At 38.7% G+C, this 22,244-nt stretch overlaps 1 long non-coding RNA gene and 1 other non-coding gene across 2 annotated transcripts in view; one reads left to right on the top strand and one right to left on the bottom strand.

Moving 5' to 3' along the window:
- Nucleotides 1–22,244, bottom strand: part of LOC109269467 (uncharacterized) — a 111,669-nt gene that overhangs the window by 68,663 nt on the left and 20,762 nt on the right. The window contains exon 4 of the long non-coding RNA XR_002081085.2: nucleotides 20,896–21,075. This is a non-coding gene — a long non-coding RNA (uncharacterized LOC109269467). The remainder of the gene's footprint in view (nucleotides 1–20,895; nucleotides 21,076–22,244) is intronic.
- TRNAP-UGG (transfer RNA proline (anticodon UGG)) lies at nucleotides 106–189 on the top strand. Its single transcript has one exon. It is a non-coding gene; the product is annotated as a tRNA-Pro (tRNA).

The raw sequence follows: 22,244 nt of genomic DNA, 5'->3' as shown, positions 1-22,244 counted from the left end.
AGAAGAATGGATCAGTGAGCTGGAAGACAAAGTAATGGAAAACAATCAGATGAACAGCAAAAAGAAAAAAGGAAAAATAAAATAAAAAAGAATAGGTTAAGGGGCGCCTGGGTGGCTCAGTCGGTTGAGCATCTGACTTGGGCTCAGGTCATGATCTTGTGGCTGTGAGTTTGAGCCCCACCTCGGGCTCTATGCTGACATCTCAGAGCCTGGAGCCTGCTTCGGATTCTGTGTCTCCCTCTCTCTCTCTGCCCCTCCCCCACTCATGCTCTGTCTCTCTCTGTCAAAAATAAATAAAAATTTAAAAAAATTTTTTAAAAAGAGTAGGTTAAGAGAACTCAGCAACTTCATCAAGTATAATAACATATGAATTATAGGGACCCCGGAAGGAGAAGAGAGAAAAAAGGCACAAATAAAGAGAAATAATGGCTGAAAGCTTCCCTAATCTGAGGAATGAAACAGACATCCCATCCAAAAGACACAGAGAGCCCCCCAAAAAATCACCCCAGGGACATCCACACCAACATACATAGTAATTAAATGGCAAAAAGTAATGACACAGAAAATTTAAAAGTAGCAAGAGGGGTGCCTGGGTAGCTCAGTCAAGTAAGCATGCAACACTTGATTTTAGCTCAGGCAATGATCTCACATTTATGGATGCAAGCCCCACATCAGACTCCGTGCTGAGTGTGGAGACTGTTTGAGATTCTCTCTCTTCCTCTGCCCTTCCTCTGCTCATGTGTGTGCTCTCGCTCTCTCTCTCTCTCTCTCTCTCTCTCTCTGTAAATAAATAAATAAAAAAATAAAATCAAAAGACTAAAAAAATAAAAACAACAAGAGAAAAGAAAACAGTTACATAAAAAAGAAGGCCCATAAGGCCATGAGTTGATTTGTCAGCAGAAATTTTGCAGGCCAGAAGGGAGTGGCAAGATACTTTCAAAGTGCTAAAGGGAAAAAAATCTGCAACCGAGAATATTTTATCCAGTAAAACTATCATTCAGAAAAGAAGAAGAGATAGTTTCCCAGAAAAGCAAAAGTCAAAGGAGTTCATCACCACTAAACCAGCCTCATAAATTAAAGGGAATTCTTAGAATGGAAAGAAAAGGCCACAACCAAGAGTAAGGAAACTAGAGAAAGGAAAAAATTTCACAGGTAAATAAAAACATGTTAAAAGCAGTAAATTAATCACTTTTAAAACCATATGGAGATTAAAGTACACAAGCAGTGGGGCATCTGGGTGGCTCAGTCAGTTAAGCGGCCTTCAGCTCAGGTCATGATCTCACGGTCCGTGAGTTCGAGCCCCACGTCAGGCTCTGTGCTGACTGCTCAGAGCCTGGAGCCTGTTTTGGATTCTGTGTCTCCCTCTCTCTCTGACCCTCCCCCATTCGTGCTCTGTCTCTCTCTGTCTCAAAAATAAATAAAACATTAAAAAAAAAAATAAACCATAAAGTACACAAGCAGTAACATCAGTTATATCTATAAATATCTAGATCTATAAAAATCAGTCAAAGGATTCACAAAACCGAAGGATGTAAAGTGACATCATATACATAAAATGTGGGAGAGGGTGACTAAAATTTAGTGCTTTTGGAATGGGTTTAGACTCCAGTGACCATAAAGTTAATATACCCTGCTATATGCATAGGGTGTTAGATATCAACCTTATGGTAACCACAAATCAAAAAGTTACACAGATATGCAAAAAATAAAGAGAACAGAATCTATAAAGCATATCACTAAAGAAAGCAATCAAATCACAAGGGAAAAGAACAAGGGAAGAAGGGAGCACAGAAGAACTGCAAAAACAACCATAAAACAAGTAACAAAATGGCATTAAGTATATACCTATCAATAATCACATTGAATGTAAATGGACTAATCGCTTCTCGGCCTTTTGGCTAAGAGCAAATGAATGTAAATGGACTAAATGCTCCAACCAAAAGAGTTAGGGTGACTGAATGGATAAAAAAATAAAGATTCATCTACATGTTGCCTACAAGAGACCCATTTCAGATTTAAAGAAACATGCAGATTGAAAATGAAGGAATGGAAAAACATTTATCATGCAAATGGAAGTGAAAATAAAGTTGGGGTTACAACTTTGGAGTATTACTTTGTTGGACAAAATAACCTTTAAAACAAAGACTGGAGCAAGAAGGACACTATATAATGATAAAAGGAATGATTCAACAAGAAGATATAACAATGTAAATCATATTTATGAACCCAACAGGAAAGCACCCAACTATGTAAAGCAACTATTAACAGACAGAAAATTATTAACGAAATAATCAATAGTAATATAAGAGTGGGGAACTTTAAAACCCTGCTCACATCAATGGATTGATCATTCAGACAGAAAATCAATAAGGAAACAGTGGCTCTGAATGACACACTGGATCAGATGGATCTAACACGTATATTCAGAACATGCAATCCCAAACAGCAGAATTCATATTCTTTTCATGGGCACATGGAGCATTCTCCAGAATAGATCACATGCTAGGCCACAAAACAAGCCTCAATAAATTAAAAAACGACTGCAGTCTGGGTGCCTGGGTAGCTCAGTTGGTTAAGTGTCCGACTTTGTCTCGGGTCATGATCTCGCAGTTCGTGAGTTCAAGCCCCGCGTCAGGCTCTGTGCTGACAGTTCAGAGCCTGGAACCTGCTTCGGATTCTGTGTCTCCCTCTCTGCTCCTCCCCCGCTCACACTGTTTCTGTCTCTCTCTCAAAAATAAAGATTGAAAAAAAATTTATAAAAAAAAAAGACTGCAGTCATATAACATATCTTTTCTAATCATAAAAGTTTGAAACTAGAAATCAGTCACAAGAAAAAAATCTGAAAAGAACACAAATACATGGAGGTTAAATAACATACTACTAAACAATGAATTCATAAACCAAAAAATTAAAGAGGAAATTAAAAAAATACATGGAGACAAATGAAAATGAAGTACAATGGTCTAAAATCTTTGGGATGCAGTAAAGGCTGTTCTAAGAGTGAAGATTACAGCAATACAAGCCTCCTTCAAGGGACAAAAAAAAAATCTCAAATAACCTATGGTTACATCTAAAGGAGCTAGAAGAAAATGAACAAATACAGCCAAAAGCCAGTAGAAGGAAGGAAATAATAAAGATTAAAGTAGAAATAAATGAAATAGAGTATAAAAAACCAATAGAACAGATCAATGAAATCAGGAGGTGGTTCTTTGAAAAGATCAACAAAAATAATAAACCTTTAGCCAGATTCATAAAAAAAAAAAAAAAAAAAAGGAGAGAGAGGAGAGTGAGAGAGAGGACTTAAATAAACAAAGTCAGAAATGAAAGAGGAGAATTAACAACCAGCATCACAGAAATACAAACCATTACAAGAAAATGTTATGAAAAATTATATGCCAATGACAAACTGGACAACCTAGAGAAAATGGATAAATTCCCAGAAATATATAACCTTCCAAAACTGAATCAGGAGGAACTAGAAAATTTGAACAGATTAATTACTAGCAATGAAATTGAGTCAGTAATCAAAAAACTCGAAACAAACAAAAGTCCTGACCAGATGGCTTCACAGGTGAATTCTATAAGCATTTAAAGACGAGTTAATATCTATTCTTTTCAAACTATTCCAAAAAATAAAAGGGGAGAGTTTCCAAATTCACTCTATGAGGCCAGCATTACCCTAATATTAAACCAGACAAAAACATTACAGAAAAAGAAAACTACAGGACAATATCTCTAATGAATATAGATGTAAAAATCCTCAGCAAAATATTAGCAAACCAAATCCAACAATGCATTAAAAAAATCATTTATCGTATCAAGTGAGATTTACTCCAAGGATGCAGAAGTGGTTTGATATTTGCAAATTAGTCAGTGTAACACATCACATTAACAAGAGCATAAAAACCATATAATCATTTCAATAGATGCAGAAAAAGAATGTGACAAAGTGCTACATCCATTCATGATAATTACCCTCAAAAAAGTAGGTTTAGAAGGGAGTACACCTCAGCATAATAAAGGCCATATATGAAAAGCCCACAACTAACATCATACTCAAGAGTGAAAATCAAAGCTTTTCTCCTAAGATCAGGAGGAAGATAGGGACGTCCACTCTCACTACTTTCATTTATCATAGTACTGGAAGTCCTGACCTCAGAAATTAGACAAGAAAAGAAATAAGAGGTATACAAATTGGTAAGAAAGAAGTAAAACTTTCACTATTTGCAGATGACATGACACTGTATTTAGAAAATTCTAAAATTCCACCAAAAAAAACCCTGCTAGAATTGATAGGAATTCAGTAAAGTTGCAGAATACAAAATCAATATACAGAAATCTGTTGAATTTCTACACTAATAATGAAGTGCCAGGAAAAAAAATAAGAAAACAATCCAATTTACAATTATACCAAAACAAATAAAATGCCCAGGAATAAACTTAACCAAGGAAAGACCTGCAGTGTGAAAACTATAAAACACTGATGAAAGAAATTGAAAATGACACAAGCAAACAGAAAGATATTCCATGCTCATGGGTTGAGAGAACCAATATTGTTAAAATCGCATACTACCCAAAGCAATCTACAGATTTAATGTTACCTCTATCAAAATACCAACAGTATTTTTCACAAAACTAGAACAAATAATCCTAAAATTTGTATGGAACCACACATGCACACACACACACACACAAAAACCAAATAGCCACAGAAATCTTGAAAAAGAGGAACAAAACTGGAGGTATCACAATTCCAGAATTTAAGATACACTACAAAGCTATACTAATCAAAACAGTATGGTACCAGCACTACGTCAGACACATAGATCAGTGGAACAGACAGAGAGCCCAGAAATAAACCCATGATTATATGGTCAATTATTCTTTAACAAAGCAGGCAAAAATATATAATGAGAAAAAGACCTCCTCAACAAACGATGTTAGGAAAACTGGACAACTGCATGCAGAAGAATGAAACTGGACCACTGTCTTACACCATACACAAAAACAAACTCAAAATGGGGCACCTGGGTGGCTCAGTCGATTAAGCGTCTGACTTCAGCTCAGGTCATGATCTCACAGTCTGAGTTTGAGCCCCACGTCAGGCTCTGTGCTGACAGCTCAGAGCCTGGAGCCTGCTTTGGATTCTGTGTCTCCCTCTCTCTCTGCCCCTCCCCTGCTCATGCTCTGTCTCTCTTTGTCTCAAAAATTAAAAAAAATTAAAAATTAAAAAAATTAAAAAACGAATAAACTCAAAGTGGATTAAAGACCTAAATATGAGATCTGAAACCATCAAATTACTAGAAGAAAACATAATAGTTTCTTTGACATGGGCCAGAGAAACATTTTTCTAAATATGTCTCCTCTGGCAAGGGAAATAAAAGCAAAATTGAACCATCAAGATGACACCCAAATAAAAAGCTTTTGCACAGTGAAGGAAACCATCAGCAAAATAAAAGGCAACCTACTGAATGGGAGAAGATATTTTCAAATGATACATTGGATAAGGAATGAATATCCAAAATATACAACTTAATCAACTCAACACCAAAATCATCATCATCATCTTCATCCTCCTCATCACCGTCCAATTCAAAATGGGCAGAGGACATCAACAGATATTTTTCCAGTGAAGACATACAGATGGCCAAAAGACACTCTGGCCAACACCAGTCATCATTATGGAAATGCAAATTAAAACAATGAGATATCACCTCGCACCCATCAGAATGGCTAAAATCAACAACACAAGAAATAAGTGTGTTGGCAAGGGTGTGGGAAAAAAAGGAAGCCTCATGCACTGTTGGTGAGAATGCAAACTAGTGTAGCTACTGTGGAACACAGTATGGAGGTTCCTCAAAAAATTAAAAATAGAATTACCATAGGCTCTAGTAACACCACTGTGGGGCATTTACCCAAAGAAAATGAAAATGCTAATTCAAATATATATATATATATATATCCCTATGTTTACAATAGCCAAGATACGGAAGTAGCCCAAGTGTCCGTGCATAGATGAATGGGTAAAGAAGGTGGTGGTGGTGGTGGTGGTGGTGTGTGTGTGTGTGTGTGTGTGTATATATATATATATATATATATATATATATATATATATGATGGAATATTTTTCAGCCGCAAGAAAAGAATGAAACCTTGCTATTTACAACAACATGGATGGATCTAGAGGGTATAATGGTGATGAAATAAGTTAGTCAAAGAAAGACAAATACCATGTGATTTTACTCATACGTAGAATGAAAAAAAAAGTAAAGAAAAGAAAAAAAGAGACCAACAGAATAGGACTTTTAAATATAGAGGACATGCTAGCGGTTCCCAGGGGGATTCATAGTATACTTATCATGATGAACAGTGAGTCATGTACGGAACTGTTGAATGATATTATACAAGTGAAACTAATATAACCCTGTATGTCAATTATACTTGAATTAAAAAATACTGATTGGCGACAACACTCCTTCTCCCCCCACTCCAATTCTGATCCAGTAGGGCTTAAATGATTTCATAATTTGTATTTTTTTAAATGTTTTATTTATTTTTGAGAGAAAGAGAGAGAGAGCAAGAGGGATAGTACAAGCGAGCAGGGAAGGGGCAGAGAGAGAGGAGGCCAGAAGATCCAAAGCCGGCTCTGTACTGACAGCAGAGAACCTGATGCAGGGCTCAAACTCAAAAACCATGAGATCATGACTGAGCTGAAGCCCGACACTCGAACTACTGAGCCAGCCAGGTGCCCCCATAATTTGTATTTTTTCGTAAGACTCTGGGTGTATAAGAAGGTAGATTTGGTGGAGGGGAAAGCAACTATTTTCTTCAAGAAAATATAATTTGCAAAATTTCAATTTCATCTTCCATTAAAGAAACAAGTTTTAACTTTTCCAGAGTAATTTATCCTGTGAAGTCCTCAAATCTTGAATTTTTCTGATTTAGAAAGGTGTTTTTCACCACATATTCATGTAACTAAAGGTGTCAGGGTGAGGAGTGGGTTACAAGCATAAAATGAAGGTCTGTGAGGTAAAGTCAAGTCTCCATCTTTTATTATCAGAAAACTTCTCTGGTTTGTCATCTGGAATTATGTGGGATTTCTTTTTGTTTGGTTTGTTTTTATGTTCTCCATTAGGAGTCTATTTTTCCTAAATGGTTGTAATATTCCAGAATGTTCTTTACTAAGAGTGCAGCAAAGAACAATAACAGAAAGGTCTGGAAATAACAACTAGGGGAAACATCAAGAAATATTACATAAAAGGAAGGCATGGAGTGTGACTAGAGGTATGGCATAGATTCAAAACTGTTGAGTACATTTTGGAAGAATTCATAAGTGTTCATTTCTTAGATAACAATGGCTAGGTATCTACCAGGAAAGTATTCCTTATTTTTTTTGTGTAAGTTTATTTATTTGTTTTGAGAAAGAGAGAGTGCATGCATGCTCACACAAGTCGGGTAGGGGTAGAGAGAGCAAGAGCGAGAGCGAGAGCGAGAGAGAGAGAGAGAGAGAGAGTCCTAAGCAGGCTCCATGCTGTCAGCACAGAGCCCAATGAGGGGCTCAAACTTATGAACCATGAGATCATGACCTGAGATGAAATCAAGAGTAGGACACTTAGCCAATCCAGCCACCCAGGCACCCCTATCAGAAAAGTATTGTTACAACTATTTAGAATAAAATGACTTCTGGTTTATTCATTTTGCTATATATGTGACTTATGCAATCTTATAATAAGATAGTCCACTGAAAGTATAAACATTATTTGTTGAGATTACTGCCTCCAAACATTCAGAGTTCTAAAATTTTATTTCAATTTGATCAAAACCCTTTTCTTCCTTTTTAACAACATCAGAAACAAAAATTATTTTCATCCTCAAAGTATGACCCTTAACTTTTAATTTTTCCACTTCACCAAATGCAACCCCCACCCTACACTGTCCATTTAAAAATATTCAACATAAACATGTTCTCATTTGAAGTGATACTTTACTAGCAGAGTTAATGAGATGTGTCAAGCAGAAGAGCTCCTAAATAATTTCCTATCACACGACATATAAAACTTATATAAAAAAATGTGAGCTGTTCTTTAAGCTTCAGACTAAAGTATACTTTACCTGATGTTTTCACTACCATGTCATTCTTACTTAAACATATTATTACAGACAGTCCCCAACTCACAACCTTTCGGCTTAATGATTTTTTGACATTATCATGGTGGAAAAGCAATATGCGTTAAGTAGAAACTGCGCTTCGAATTTTGAATCAGCAAGTCAGGCTGCAGTTTTCAGTCAGCCAGGTGGTCACGAGGGTTAACAACCAATAACACCTACAATGATTCTGTACCCATACTGAAATTTTTTCAGTTTCAGTTCAGTATGCAATAAATTACATGAGATATGTAACACTTTATAATAAAATAGACTTTGTGTTAGACTATTTTGCCCAACGGTAGGCTAATGTAAGTGTTCTGAGCACATTTAAGGTAGGCTAGGTTAAGCTATGATGTCCAGTAGGTTAGATGTATTAAATGTGTTTTTGACTTATGATATTTTCAATTTATGGGTTTATAGGAATGTAAGTCCATGATAAACCCAAGGAAATCTGTATTTAAAAGATAGATACTGAAATACAAGTATAGGAGACTTCTTTAAATGAGTGTCCATCTTGAGGATGGCAAGAACTTTGTCATTCTTGCTTTCTATTTAAAGCTACTTTCCTCTCTCTGTATTTTACCTCTTGGGTAACCATGGAGCTCCCACTTCCATCAGACAGTGGTTATTTGGGTAATGGCAAAACCTGCTCATCACCCAAATTGTCCAGGTGATGATGGCATTTAGAATCCGTCTGACACAGATGACCCACACCTTAAGAATGAAAGATACTCAGGAGGTAACTGCCTGTCTTCTGTCTCCTCTTTATTACCCAAGAGGATGATCCCACACAATCCCCTGGCATTCTAATCTCTGACAATTTCCAAAGGCAAGAAATACTTTGCATTTATCCTAAATCTGTCCCCATGAATATGTTCTCTCAACGTGACTTTCATGGATATAGATAATTGCTCATTTCCTCCGTCAGGAATTTGTTGTGGTCCACTGTAGCAGGTTGCTCACTAATCATCAAAAAAGAAAAAAAAAAGATCCTTTAGATTGCATGGAGACTACTACTTGGTTTCTTCTTTTATTAAACTTAGGACACAAATTTTGAATTTTATTTCAATATCTGTATGTCAATAAGTTGTATATATCCTTGGCTCTTTCTGAATAATTACTCAAACTTTTATATCCCAACTCAGTTGTAAGGTCCAGAGTTACACAGAATACTCTGAAATATTTATATGTAACATTCTAATACATTTCTTTCCTAACTGCTGAATATACAGTATTTCACATGATGATGGTAACATTAATTCATACTTTATACTGTGTTAGGGTCTGGGCTTTGTATTGTAGGTGCTTAACAAAAGGTTGTTAAGAAAAAGAATAAATCAACTAATGTGATTTCCATATTCCCAAGCTTATAAATTATCTATGAATCATCCCATGTTCAACAGTAATTTTCAAATCACGATTTTTGTTAACAATATCCAGTTGTTCCATCCAGTACCATTATGGTACTGCATAATGGCTAAGCATGGGGACAAGGGGTTGGCCAGTGTTCTGCCCAAGTGTGAATCCCAGCTCTGTCACTCAGTAATGTGTGACTGTGCAAGGTATGTAAAGTCCCCCTTAAAAAAACCCCACACCCCTGAGTTGTGAACGCTTGTGAAAGCCTCTTAGCATGGCCACAGCCAAAGAGTAAGCTTTCAATAAATGTTGGCATGGTGGCATGGGCTGAATGTTTGTGTCCTCCCAAAACTCATATGTTAAGACTGTAAGCCCCAATATAATGGTATTAGGAGGTAGGATCTTTGGGATCTTTGGAAGAACCTATGAATGAGATTAGTACCCTTATGAAAGGGACCCCAGAGAGTGTCCTAGCCCTTCTTCTGCCATGTGAGGGCACAGCAAATGGGCTCTCACTGACAACAAATCTGCCAGCACCATGATCTCAGACTACCCAGCCTTTCAGAATTGTGAGAAATAAGTTTCTGTTGTTTATAAGCCACTCAATCTATTGCATTGATTTGTTATCTCGCCCAAACTGACTATAAGACACATAGCATCACCCCTCTGGTGGGGGCAGGATTTCAACTTTCTGATTGTTCAATGACTAGAAGGAGGAGAATCACCCTTTCAGAGGTTAGAGTTTAGATAATGGTGTCCGATTGAATGAGAATGCATCTTTGTCAAAAGGCTACTGTTTCTCTTTTGGGTTCCCTCCCTCTTATTCTCACTCCGCTCACTCTCTGCTTCCAGGAATTCTGTGAAAGAAATCACATTCTATGTGCTGTTTCCTGATCTCACATCCATTCCTATCCCAGCCTATGCTGCTTTCTTCACTGCTCCAAGCACATGGTCGCCCGTCAATACCGTGAACTTGGGTCTTTCTCCCCTGCTATCCTGCCAAACTTGTACTCATGCTCTGTACGACATCTGCCTTCACTCCCTTTACTGCAAAGCTGCAGAGTGCTGTTGGAGAAACCAACAATAGGGCAGACTGGGCTTCTGTGTGTGTGTGTGTTCTCCCACCTTACCCAGTAAACAATCCTTCTACACACCTCAGTGAGTTTCCTCTCCAATTCTTCACAGCAGCATTTCATCTCATCTACTCTTCTTTTCAATGTCCCTGACATTTCTCTGCCAACCTTGTTCTCAACACACACTGGACCAACAAACTGACATTTCTAGTTAAGGTAGAAATTTGTCATTTGAGAGAATGTATGCCTGAACACAGATATAAGGCCGTTTTTCCTCAGATCGAGATTCTCTAAGTCAGTTTATTGGTAGTGGGCAGGATCTGTTTCAGAATCATGGTGGAAAGGTCTCTAGGTTGCTCCCTGTCTACGGCTGGTGCTCCTGGAACACCCACAGTAGGAAGAGCTCCTGCATCTAAAGGAGTCAGTCAAGCCTGCATCATAGGTTAAGATTAGATCAAGAGAACTAGTTCTGCAAGGAAAATGAAACAATCTGCAATCCATTTTAAGATGTGCCTTTGGGTGAGATTCATCTGCTCCAGTTCCCTGGTGCCTCATTTCCGTGCCAATCAGAAGGCACCCATTTCTTGACAATTTTGCTGTTTTCTTTCTTCTGGCACATTTGATCAGCTAATATTGAAAGCTCTCCCATCTGTGAGCCGTCAATAGCTTTACCATCACAAGTGTCTCCCAGGCCAGGCAGCTGTCGAAGCCTATTTAACAGCTCACAACATTGACTGGATTTGGCAGGAACTTACTTGGGAAGTACCGAACCAAAAGGCTAGCTGGTGTTTCATTTGATTAACTGAAAATCTAGACATTCATTTTACTGACCATGTTCCCAGAAGCAAGCAGCTGTGGTCAAGGGCCCCTGTTCAGGGTTTCCGAGCTGAGCCAAGACATTCCCTCCTTGACAACAAAGGCACGCTGGGAGCAGCCTATCGTAGCTTGGGAGTGAAGGAATGTTCTGGCTAACGAGTGCCAGACAAACATCTTTGATATGTATTGAGTTCTTCAGTTCAACTAAATACATTTATTCTTTTGCTGCTGAAGAAGGGGCTTGCTGTGCTCAAAGTCCCCAAACTGTCCAAAAGATCTGAACCACTCTCCGACAGATACTTGCCGGGATTACTGCAGTATCTTCTAGTCAGTTTTCCTGCTTCCTCCCTTGTACCCATTTTCTGGAGTGGTATTTTTAAAAGGCAGATCTGTTCATGCCATTGGACTGCCTAAACTTTTCTCATGGTTTCCATCATGCCTCAAATAAAACCCATGTTTCTTCTCCTGACTTACAAGGACCAGCCAATCTGCCTAAGCTCACTTCCCATGATTCTTCCTCACTAGTGTATCAGGCACACTGTTCTTCCTAACCCTGAGCATGCTGAGTCCATGGGTGGCTTCGGAACTTTATGCTTGCTATTTATGCCCTCTGCCTGGAATGCCCAGAATAATTTTCTCAGTTAAACTTTCCTAATGTCGTTGAAAACGAATTGGTACAAATAAACAGAATTTGAACGAGTGTAAGTTTATTTAGCCTGCTTTCTGGGACATACAAGCACAAACAGAGCTTTCTGTCTCACCTACCATTCTTGGAACATATTAACATTATATCCATGGTTGTCACATTTTTTTAATACTAGAAATTATGCTCTTCTGGGGCACCTGTGTGGCTCAGTCAGTTAAGTGTCTGACTTCGGCTCAGGTCATGATCGCATGGTGTGTGAATTCGAGCCCTGCATTGGGCTCTGTGTCGACAGTGTGGAGTCCACCTGGGATTCTTTCTCTCTCCCTCTCTCTCTAAAAGTAAATAAATAAAACAAAAGAAATTATGCTATTCATTTATGTAAGAAACTGGCATATAGTATCTATATGCCAGTGGTCTAGTTCATAGCTAAAGACTTTAATAGGTTAAATTCCAACTACCACTCTGGATCTTTAAAAATTTTTTTCTTTTTGAAAGAGAGAGAAATAGAGCGTTAAGTGGGGGAGGGGCAGAGAGAAGGGGAGACATGGAATCCGAAGCAGACTCCAGGCTCTGAGCTGTCAGCACAGAGCCTGACGTGGGGCTCAAACTTGTGAACCACGAGATCATGACCTCAGCTGAAGTGGGACGCTTAAATACTATTTTAAGATCCAGAGAGGTAGATGGAGGGGTGCCTGGATGGCTCAGTTGGTTAAGGCTCTAACAACTCAATCCTGGCTTTTAAGGTAGAGGCTAAGCTGCTATCAGAAAAAGCCCCAAATATACAATGACTTAAATGAGGTAAATGTTTATTTCTCTGTCCTGTAATAGTCCAATGTAGCCTAGTGGGTCAATTCTTCTCTATAAGGGTATCCAACAATGCAGATTCCCTCCATATTAAATGTTCTGCTGATCCTTAGGGCTCATGCCTCCCCTACGAAGTCAAATTGGCTCATAGCCATATCTAAGGTGTAAGACCTTAGCCACATCTAAGGTCCCAGACAAAAAAAGAGGGAAAGTAATTTCCTTTTAATCAAGTAATTAATCATTACTGCTGATCACTTTCCACAGAAGCACTAAAGTCCTCTGGCCACACCTAGATGCAAGGGGGCTGGGAAACATAGACTCTACCTGGGCAACCAAATCCAAATAACAATGGAGGAACAGACTGTGGGGGGCAACTAGCTGTCTTCCATACTCATGTAGGCAGTGCTACCTTTGATGAGTAAACGATTAATTGACACAAAGATTATACTCTTCTCTCTCATCCAGCACTGATCTACTAGATAAATGCAAGAAAGAAATAACAGAGACCAAAATATTATCTTTATTACTTACAAAGTCCAGGGTGGAGGATATGGCTTTGTGTATGTTAACCACAGGAGCTTTACAATGCTGAATTGCAGGAGGAGACACACATCATCGAGTTTAAGGCAGCACTGAACCAAGGCAACTCTTCCTTGTGGTGGGGAAGAGTGTGCCCTTGAAGGAGCAGGAGAACATATTCTCTCTGTAGGCAGATTGCTCCCAAAAGGAATGGTGGCTGGAATTCAGCCAAGTAATTCTTAGTTTTTTTTAATGTTTATTTATTTTTGAGACAGAGAGAGACAGAGGATGAATGGGGGAGGGTCAGAGAGAGAGAGAGGGAGACACAGAATCTGAAACAGGCTCCAGGCTCTGAGCTGTCAGCACAGAGCCCGACACGGGGCTTGATCTCATGGACCGCAAGATCATGACCTGAGCCGAAGTTGGACACTTAACCGACTGAGCCATCCAGGCGCCCCTCAGCCAAGTGTTCTAATGCTCAGTTGTTCTAATCAAATTTACTAAGTATGTTATTAGTTCCACCTCTCCTGAGGTGGTGTGAGTGAAGGAGTGGAGACAGCCTGGCATGCATTCTCTCCAAGGAGGAAATCACACATCTGAGTGCAATTAAACTAAACTAGATATCAATCCATTTCTAAAATCCCCAGTTCTCTACCACCCATCAGTCTAAAGTCTTGTGTCTAAAGCCAATCCCCCCTTCAAAGCTCCATGCTGTATCTCTGCTCGTACTAACTTCTGTGGCGTAGATTTTTCCCTCTTGCTTTTCTCGAAGATTTTTTTCCCACTGACTTCCCCTCCACAAGCAAATGAACCCATATCTTTCCCATCTTAAAGAAAAACTTCTTTCAACCTTGGATTCTCTTCTAGCTGTAGTTTAATGTCTGCTCTTACCTTCATAAATAAGCCTCTTGAAAGAGTACTCTGAATTCAATTCTTCGTTTTCTGTTCATTCCTCAACCCACAGGAATCTGATTTCTGCTACCACCACTAACTGAAATTGTTCTTACTAATTTCCCAATTAAATGGATGTTAGCCAGTCTTTATCTTACTTGACCCCTCACAGATTAATATCCTTGACCACTCTATTTTTTGAAAGTCTTCGCCCCCTCAAGGTTTCCATGACAATCATTTCTGTTTCTTTTTATTTCCTTAAGAAGTATCTTCATTCTCTCCACTCTGTAAATGTTGGTATTCCCCTGGAATTCGTCTTTGATCTTCTCTTCCCTCATTACACACACACTCCTTGGGTAAGCGTCTAAATCACCAATATACTAATCACCAATACACAATGATTCCCAAATTACACCACTAGCCTAGCTCTCTCTCCTAAGCATCATACCAAATACCCAATTACTAGATATCTTTCCAGGGATGCCCCTCAATTCAGCATGTCCAAGCTAAATTCATTAGCTTCTACCTTGACCTGGACATTAACATTCTCCAGTCACCCCGGTCAGGAACCTGCGAATCATCTCCCATTTCACCCACTTCTTTAAAAATCTCATTTAATTCTATATAAAAATTACACTCAAACCAACCCCTTCTTCCTTTGTTATCATTACCTCATGTAGGTCCAGACCTCATCCATATTCATCTGTACCTACTGCTTTGGCGCCTGGGCTTTCTGTTCTGGCAGGGATAACCATCCTTCATACCACTGCCGGAGCGATTGTTCTAAACCATGATTTAAATCCTAAATATTAGTCAACAATTATAAAGTAACTGCTCTTGACAATATCTTTTGTTTCTAATAATTCCAGCTGCACCCTTGCACCAAACTCCCAATCTTCCAAAAATTTGCCTTCTATGCTTCTATGAGGCTGAAGACTCCTAGAGAAAAATAATGCAATGAACAAATTGACTTCCTTACAAATTTATGGGCTCTGTTCAGCAATTGTTTTTTGTTCCCTCATCACTGTTTCCCCATAACATCCACTGGGAATCATTAATACTTTCCTCAGAATCCTGACATAATCACCACTTACCTCACCTCTGACAGGTAACATGACCTCCATCAGAGGAGGGGAGAGAACATCAACCCAATTGAGATTTTTGTTTTAGAGCAGTTAATGCTAACATATACTTAAGATAAATTAGGCAGCAGGACCCTGTCTAAATCTCTACTAGATTGTGAAATACCATCAGGATGGAAAATAACTTAACTTCACAATAAAGTCTAAGTTTCCTCACATAATATATAAGGTCCTTCATGACTCTGCTCCTGCTTGTCTCTGGCTATCCCTAGGTATTCCCCACCTGCAACCTACCAAACCACATCCTCCACAAGAAACTACTTGGAATAGCCTCTGCATAGACTATTTGCTCAGCCCAGATTAGATAATGGAATGACACTTTTGAAGCTTCCAGAACTTTACCTAATTTTAGATCAAAGTGATCACCATGATCTATCACATAAACAAAAGTAACAAAATGGTGTTCAGTGCTACATAGAGTTCCCTATAGCAACACTGCCCAACCCCACAGAACCACATACATACCCAACACCCTAGACTCAGAAAAAACTGGGGCAGCTTCAGAGGAGTTATCATTTAAACATATTTTAACCATAACTCTATTCTATTTTTTTTTAAGTTTATTTTTAGAGAGAGAGCACATGGCCATGAGGAGGGGAAGGGCAGAGAGAAAGATTCCCAAGCAGGTTCCACACTCTATGCTGAGCCTGACTTGGGGCTCCATCTCACGACTGTGAGATCATGACCTGAGCCTCGAGATCATGACTGAAGCCAAAAACCAAGAGTCAGACACTTAACCAACTGGGCCATACAAGCTCCCCTATTTTTACTCTGTACGTAAGCTCTATTCAGGGCTTAAACTCATGACTCTGAGACCAAGAGTTGCATACTCCACCGAATGAGCCAGCCAAGCACCCCACCATAATTCTATTCTAAAGCAAGATAATAAATGCTAAATTCATTGTGTCTCAGTTTTCTTCTCCACTTACTCTGTGATGTGAGGTGTGAAGAAGGCTGGTCCTGTGTTAGTGCTGGGAGAAGATAAAAATTTTACAGTGACTTGAAACAAAATCTGACTAAAACTATTAATTTTATTATATAGGAGGCTATAAAATAATTTTAAGTATCATTGCTATAGGATACATATTTTAAGTGCAACCAACACCAGTTAAAAAAAAAAAAAAAAGGTCCTGAAATGCCATTTTAGGATCTGACATATAAAAAAGCTGACAAAGAGTTTTTGGAGCATTTTCCTAGTATGCTTTTGCCACACACAAGAAAATAGCATTTCCAGTATTATAGTACATATTAAACCAGATTAGCATCCCCTCATTACCTTTCTGTCTCCTCTAATCAACTGCATATTCCTGGAAGGCACAGTCTTTGTATCTCCAGAGTAGAACAGTCTTAAACCCCATTAATGAGTAATGAATGAAAGCTCCTGGAGCTTCCAGGGTCAAGGTTAAGAGTACTTAATCATGTAATTAGTACTTCAAAAGGCATGGGAAATTGTGTCACATGCTGAATTTTACAGCCCAAGTGACTGGCAAGGTGTCACAACAGTACTTTACTCCTCTCAGGTGTTCACCCTCTGTTCCTTCATTTCTGTGTGAAATTTATTATTTTTTTGGTTTGTATTTTCCTTTTTCCTCTCTCCTGCTTTTAGCCCTCCTCCATACAGCTGTTCCTTATGGAAATAAATTACATTTAGATGTTTATTGAATAAACTTGAGTTTTCCTGGACTAAATATTGTGTTTCATTAACAACTTTTTCTCAGAACGAGTCTGTCTAGATTGCTTTGACTTCTTAGGTCTTTATTATTTTGACAATGTTCATTAAGAGGTACTTAATATGAAATATGGTAAGTATATTTTTTGAAAGCACATAGTGTATTAATAAGATATTATCACTGTCTCCTACTCTCTTCATTTTCCTCCTTAAAGAAATAGAATAACATGTATGAGGCAGAAACAGAAATGGACTTTTTAAGTTCTACTTCTTGTTTATACATAAGGTATAATTTGCTGAAAATTCAGTAACTCAAGAAATTAATAGTCATTTTGGTATCTATACTTAAACACTAAAAAGTGCTTTATATAAGGTACCTTAAGTAAGTGGACTTCATGAAAATTATCTGAAATAGAAACACCACTTTGAACCAAGAGTTACTTGTGGACCACATGTAAATTCAAAAATGGGTTCTACCATCATTAACATATATACAAACTTTTATGTAGTAAAAGCTATTATACTGCCAGATTGGATACAGATCTACGTGCTACTTTATGTCACAAGTTAGAGGTGTGTGTTTTAGAGCTGAGTTTCAGATATCTTTTACAATGTATTTCAGCTATAGTGATATTTCTTTTTTCCTTTGTCTTTCTAATGAAATATAAGAACTGCTGAAGCATAAGCCTAAAATCATCTTGAACATCAATGGCTATAGTCACTCCAATAGATAGCATACACGTTAGTCTTCTAATGGTCTGTGACTAAAAACATGGAGGCGATCCAGTGGGTAAAGTAGCTTTACAGTTAATGATCAGTGTCTGGAAAAAAATTCCTGAATGTTTTATCCATTCATTTAACAGATGCTTGTTAAATACAGGCTAGGCCAGGTGATGGGTGCTAGGAATTCAGTAGTGAGCAAAGCAGAGTAGTCTCTTGCAACTCCTGGAGTTTACAGTCCAGTTGAAATGCAAATTTTTACGAAGAAATTATTAGAGGTCTATGAAAGGAGGATGGCCATGGGGTTAAGGACACATAAATCCCAGTCTGAGGGGTCAGCAATGAACAAAACATACGTACGAGATTTAATTTCCCCAACCTCATCATTTATGCACATGATAATATCTCTTGAGTTAATGTTGGCTAAACACTACTCTTTGGAGGAGGTGAAGAAACACTCACCTGAAATACCCTTCTCAATGCTGCTCTGAATAAAAATTATAGTCAAGGGCACAATGTAAATGTTATTCAATAGGGGAAAATAAGTCTACTCAGTGCCTACTAAGTGCTAGAGAATAAGACAAACATGTCTCAGCCCTTAGGAAGCTTCCAATCTAAGAAAAGATGGCTGTGGAAGAACAACAAAACTTGACGAGTGTCTCAAGAGGAGAAGCTGAGGGAAGTTATAATGAAGAAGTAAAGCCAGTCAGCCAGTAGCAGAAGACTTCAGAGAGATTTGAAGATAAGTAAATAGCTCTGACTTTAGCATCTTCAGGGTTCTGTGAGAATCACAATTTCACTGCTCTGCCTCAAACAGTGTATCCTTTCACCTGATTTTTTCTTAAAATGCCCCCCAACACGTATACCCTCCCCGGTGTTGAATGGCCTAGGACTTGGTAACTCAGGTAAGATCATCTCTAAGTGTAAGAGAAAAAGATTCTTTTACCCTTGGTGCTCTTTTTATTAAACTTTTCTTTCTTCCCTTCTTACTATTAACAAAGTAGCAAGACTCTTAAAGCAGAAATTCGAGTGTAGGCCTAGGCCAGAGAAGTCAAAGAGACCTCTTTGCTTTCTTTTTATCTAGGCTTTAAGCCAACAGCACAAAAGGAGTCCTTGTAGAAATCTATGACTCAGCCTTGCTCACTAGGGCTCTGGGTTAATGCCAGAGACTTATTGTAAAGAATGTGCGTGTGTGTATGCTTATACTTTTCCACTGGTCCCCAAGGAATCAGAAGATGGCTGATTTATTTTTCACAGACTTGGGGGGTCCCAAAAGAGCCTCTTTTTATCAAAGCTCTAACAGAAGACAAGAAGGCAACAATACGTTGCTTTCTTTTAAGAAATGTACTCAATTACTTGAAATAGTTTTGTTGTTCCTTAGGCATAAAACACCATTCCACATTCACATTCTTTATCCCACTTTAAGGATAGAGGAGGGAGGAGGGTTGATTGCACTGGCAGATCATAGAATACTAATTAAGCTGCTTTTTTCAAGGGCACAGTTTTCGAAGAGGCTATAGGTCACTGCAAGCCTCTCTGTTGCTGGCAGGATGGGGGGGCGGGGCACAGAAAGGTTATCCTCTCCCTAAGTTTGGGGCCCAACAAAGTTTACTTCAGCAACACACAGGGGAGCTAACAGGGTCCTCTTTGGCTTTCGCTCCATTTCCATTAGTGCTCACTGAAGTCTTAGGGCTGGCTGCCTTTGAAGCTTGAAAGGAAGAGAGAGCAATCCTAGGAGCCTGCTTTCGCCTGAGGCTATTTAGGCCAAACAAGCTTAAGAAAAAGAAGCCTTTCATGTGTTCAGCCCAGTTTACTAGAGCTTTGTACTGTGGCTTGAAGCCAAGTTCCCAACTAATAAAATTTTTCACTGTTGTTGTTTGGTTATTTTTGCCCTTGATTTTGCTTTATGAGAATATACCTCTCAGAAGTATTGGGGAGGATATAATTACTCGAGGCAATTTCAGGGACATCCTTGGTACCGTCCGGCAAAACATCATTAAATAGTACCCTGACTCACTCGAATTTCTAGGCAACGTAAGCAGGAAAAACTGATTAGAAGTAAAAATGCTATTTTTGTTTGCAGAATACAGTTTACCGGTGTTGGTGTCAGTAAAGGCCCTGATAAGAGGGTATACAGACCAATAAAACATTTACAAACCAGACCATGGAGTTCAACAAATCTTGACGGTGAACCCAAGACCGCCCACGCTGAACAAAGGGTGCCCATGCTAGTACACACACCTGTTCATCTGTTTTCTGGGGTTTCGAATTCGAGAGCTATCAAATGTTAAGAGAAACACAAATTATTTGAATACCGGTAATAAAATCAGGTCTACTGTGAGTCACACTGCGGCCACATTGAAATTGGGTGATGAACGGAACTACCAATTGCCACACCGGTTTCCAAAAACCAATGCTCAAGACTTCCTATTGCACATATGTTTAGAAACGGATATTACCTGCTGCTTGCAAGAGCATCCTGTAAATTCTGACTTTTGTGTACTGAGTCTCAAAGATCTCTGCCCAGATGGTTTCATCTGCTGTTTCTAGAAAGCCTGGGAGGTGGACAGGAGCCATGGATATTCCCTTAGTTGAGTTACTAGCTGCTTTCCTTATTCATCAGGGAGTTTGCACATATAATCTGGAAATGCACATTAAATTTCACAGTGTTTTTTTTTAAAAAAATTTTTGTAATGTTTTTATTTATTTTTGAGACAGAGACAGAGCATGAGCACGGGAGGGGCAGAGAGAGAGAGGGAGACACAGAATCCGAAGCAGGCCTCAGGCTATGATCTGTCAGCACAGAGCCCCACGCGGGGCTCGAACTCACAGACTGCGACATCGTGACCTGAGCTGAAGTCGGACACTTAACCGACTGAGCCACCCAGGTGCCCCAAATTTTACAGTATTTTGAAAAAGAAGCAAAAATATTACTTTCATAATATAGACCACAAAAACTAAAGCTGGAATAATGTGGATATTGCTAGGATTCTCAGTTATGATGTAAAGGCGTTGTGTTTATTCAGAAAGCACATGAATTGTAGACAGCTGATAAAGATTTTTCTACTCCCTTTGCTAGATGATCCCACCCATTGCCATGGCTTTACTAACAATTAAAATGCTGGTGCCTTCTGAATTTTGCGTCTACAGGTTGTATTTCTCTTCTGTGTTCTGACTAGTATATTCTAATGCTTGCTGAACTTTTGCGGGGGAAAATGCCAGCTTGATTCAAACTGTTTTAAGGCATGATTAGGGCTGGTCTTGCATAGAGCTGAGACTCCGTGGCAGCATCTGCAGATAAGTAAGTTAAAGAAGGCAATTTATGCAGGCAACAAAAGCAGATGGCCTTCATCAAGCTGATGTGCTAAAACTGCTTTAGTTTATTCTTTATAACGCATTTTCTCTCTTTGTGATGATAGGGACTGTGTTTAATCCCAAACCGTTTTTGTTCTTTTACAGACTCCAAAAGTCAGTTAGATAAATCATTAGGCTAAAAACAGAAGACTTCAGAGGCACCTGGGTGGCTCCATTGGTTGAGTGGCCTACTCTCGATTTTGGCTCAGGTCATGATCCCAGGGTCATGGGATCTAGCTTCCTGTCAGGCTCATCACTGAGCATGGAGCCTGCTTGACTCTCTCTCTCTCTCTCTCTCTCTCTCTCTCTCTCTCTCTCTCTCTCTCTCACCCCCTCCCCACCCCATGCCCCTCATCCCTGCATGCACTCTCTCTAAATTAAAATTTAAAAACATTTTTTTTTAAACAGAAGATTTCAAATAAGCACAGTTTACCAATAGGTTGACCCATGATGGACAGATGAAATATCTCCCATAAATGAAATATCTACACAGACATTACTGAAACATAACATGAGGTTACCTGGTGTTATGCTAACATGCTCAAACAATATTTGCAAGGCAGGGTTGCAAAAGAAAATAATGCAAGTAATTGTTTACAACTGAAATAATGATCATCCCCTCATTTTTAGGAAATGGGTATTTCAAAATATTAATTCATGGAAAAGCTCACCATGGAAACAGGAGCTCCTGCTTCAAGTAATTAAGACAAAAAATTTATATAGACCTTTCTATGAGATGTTAGTGATCATTAAAAAACCATATTCTAGCCAGAACTGTATGAGGCATGATTTCTGCTGACTTCAATAGATTACACCTTTGCATAAACTCAGCTGAAATATTTATACCCAGGGAGGTATGTTTTTCCAGGTTCATTTCTGAGGACATTTACACAATGACGTTTCTCTTTAGTATCTGTCTATGCTTGCCCTTATTTCTCGTTTCACTTGACTGTATTTCATATAATAGCAAACACTGTTTCACTAGGGGCAATATTTTTCTGTTTGTCTGAGAATATGAGTGTTTTTATAAGTGAATGTTGTAAGTCTTAAAACCACAGGACAACTTTATTCTTTGCCACGTTTGATTTTTTTCTCTTTTGTGTTTT

Source organism: Panthera pardus, unplaced genomic scaffold (genome assembly GCF_024362965.1).
Source record: "Panthera pardus isolate Hobbes unplaced genomic scaffold, ASM2436296v1 HiC_scaffold_7, whole genome shotgun sequence".
Taxonomy (NCBI): Eukaryota; Metazoa; Chordata; class Mammalia; order Carnivora; family Felidae; genus Panthera; species Panthera pardus.
This window is presented reverse-complemented; position numbering and strand designations above follow the sequence as displayed.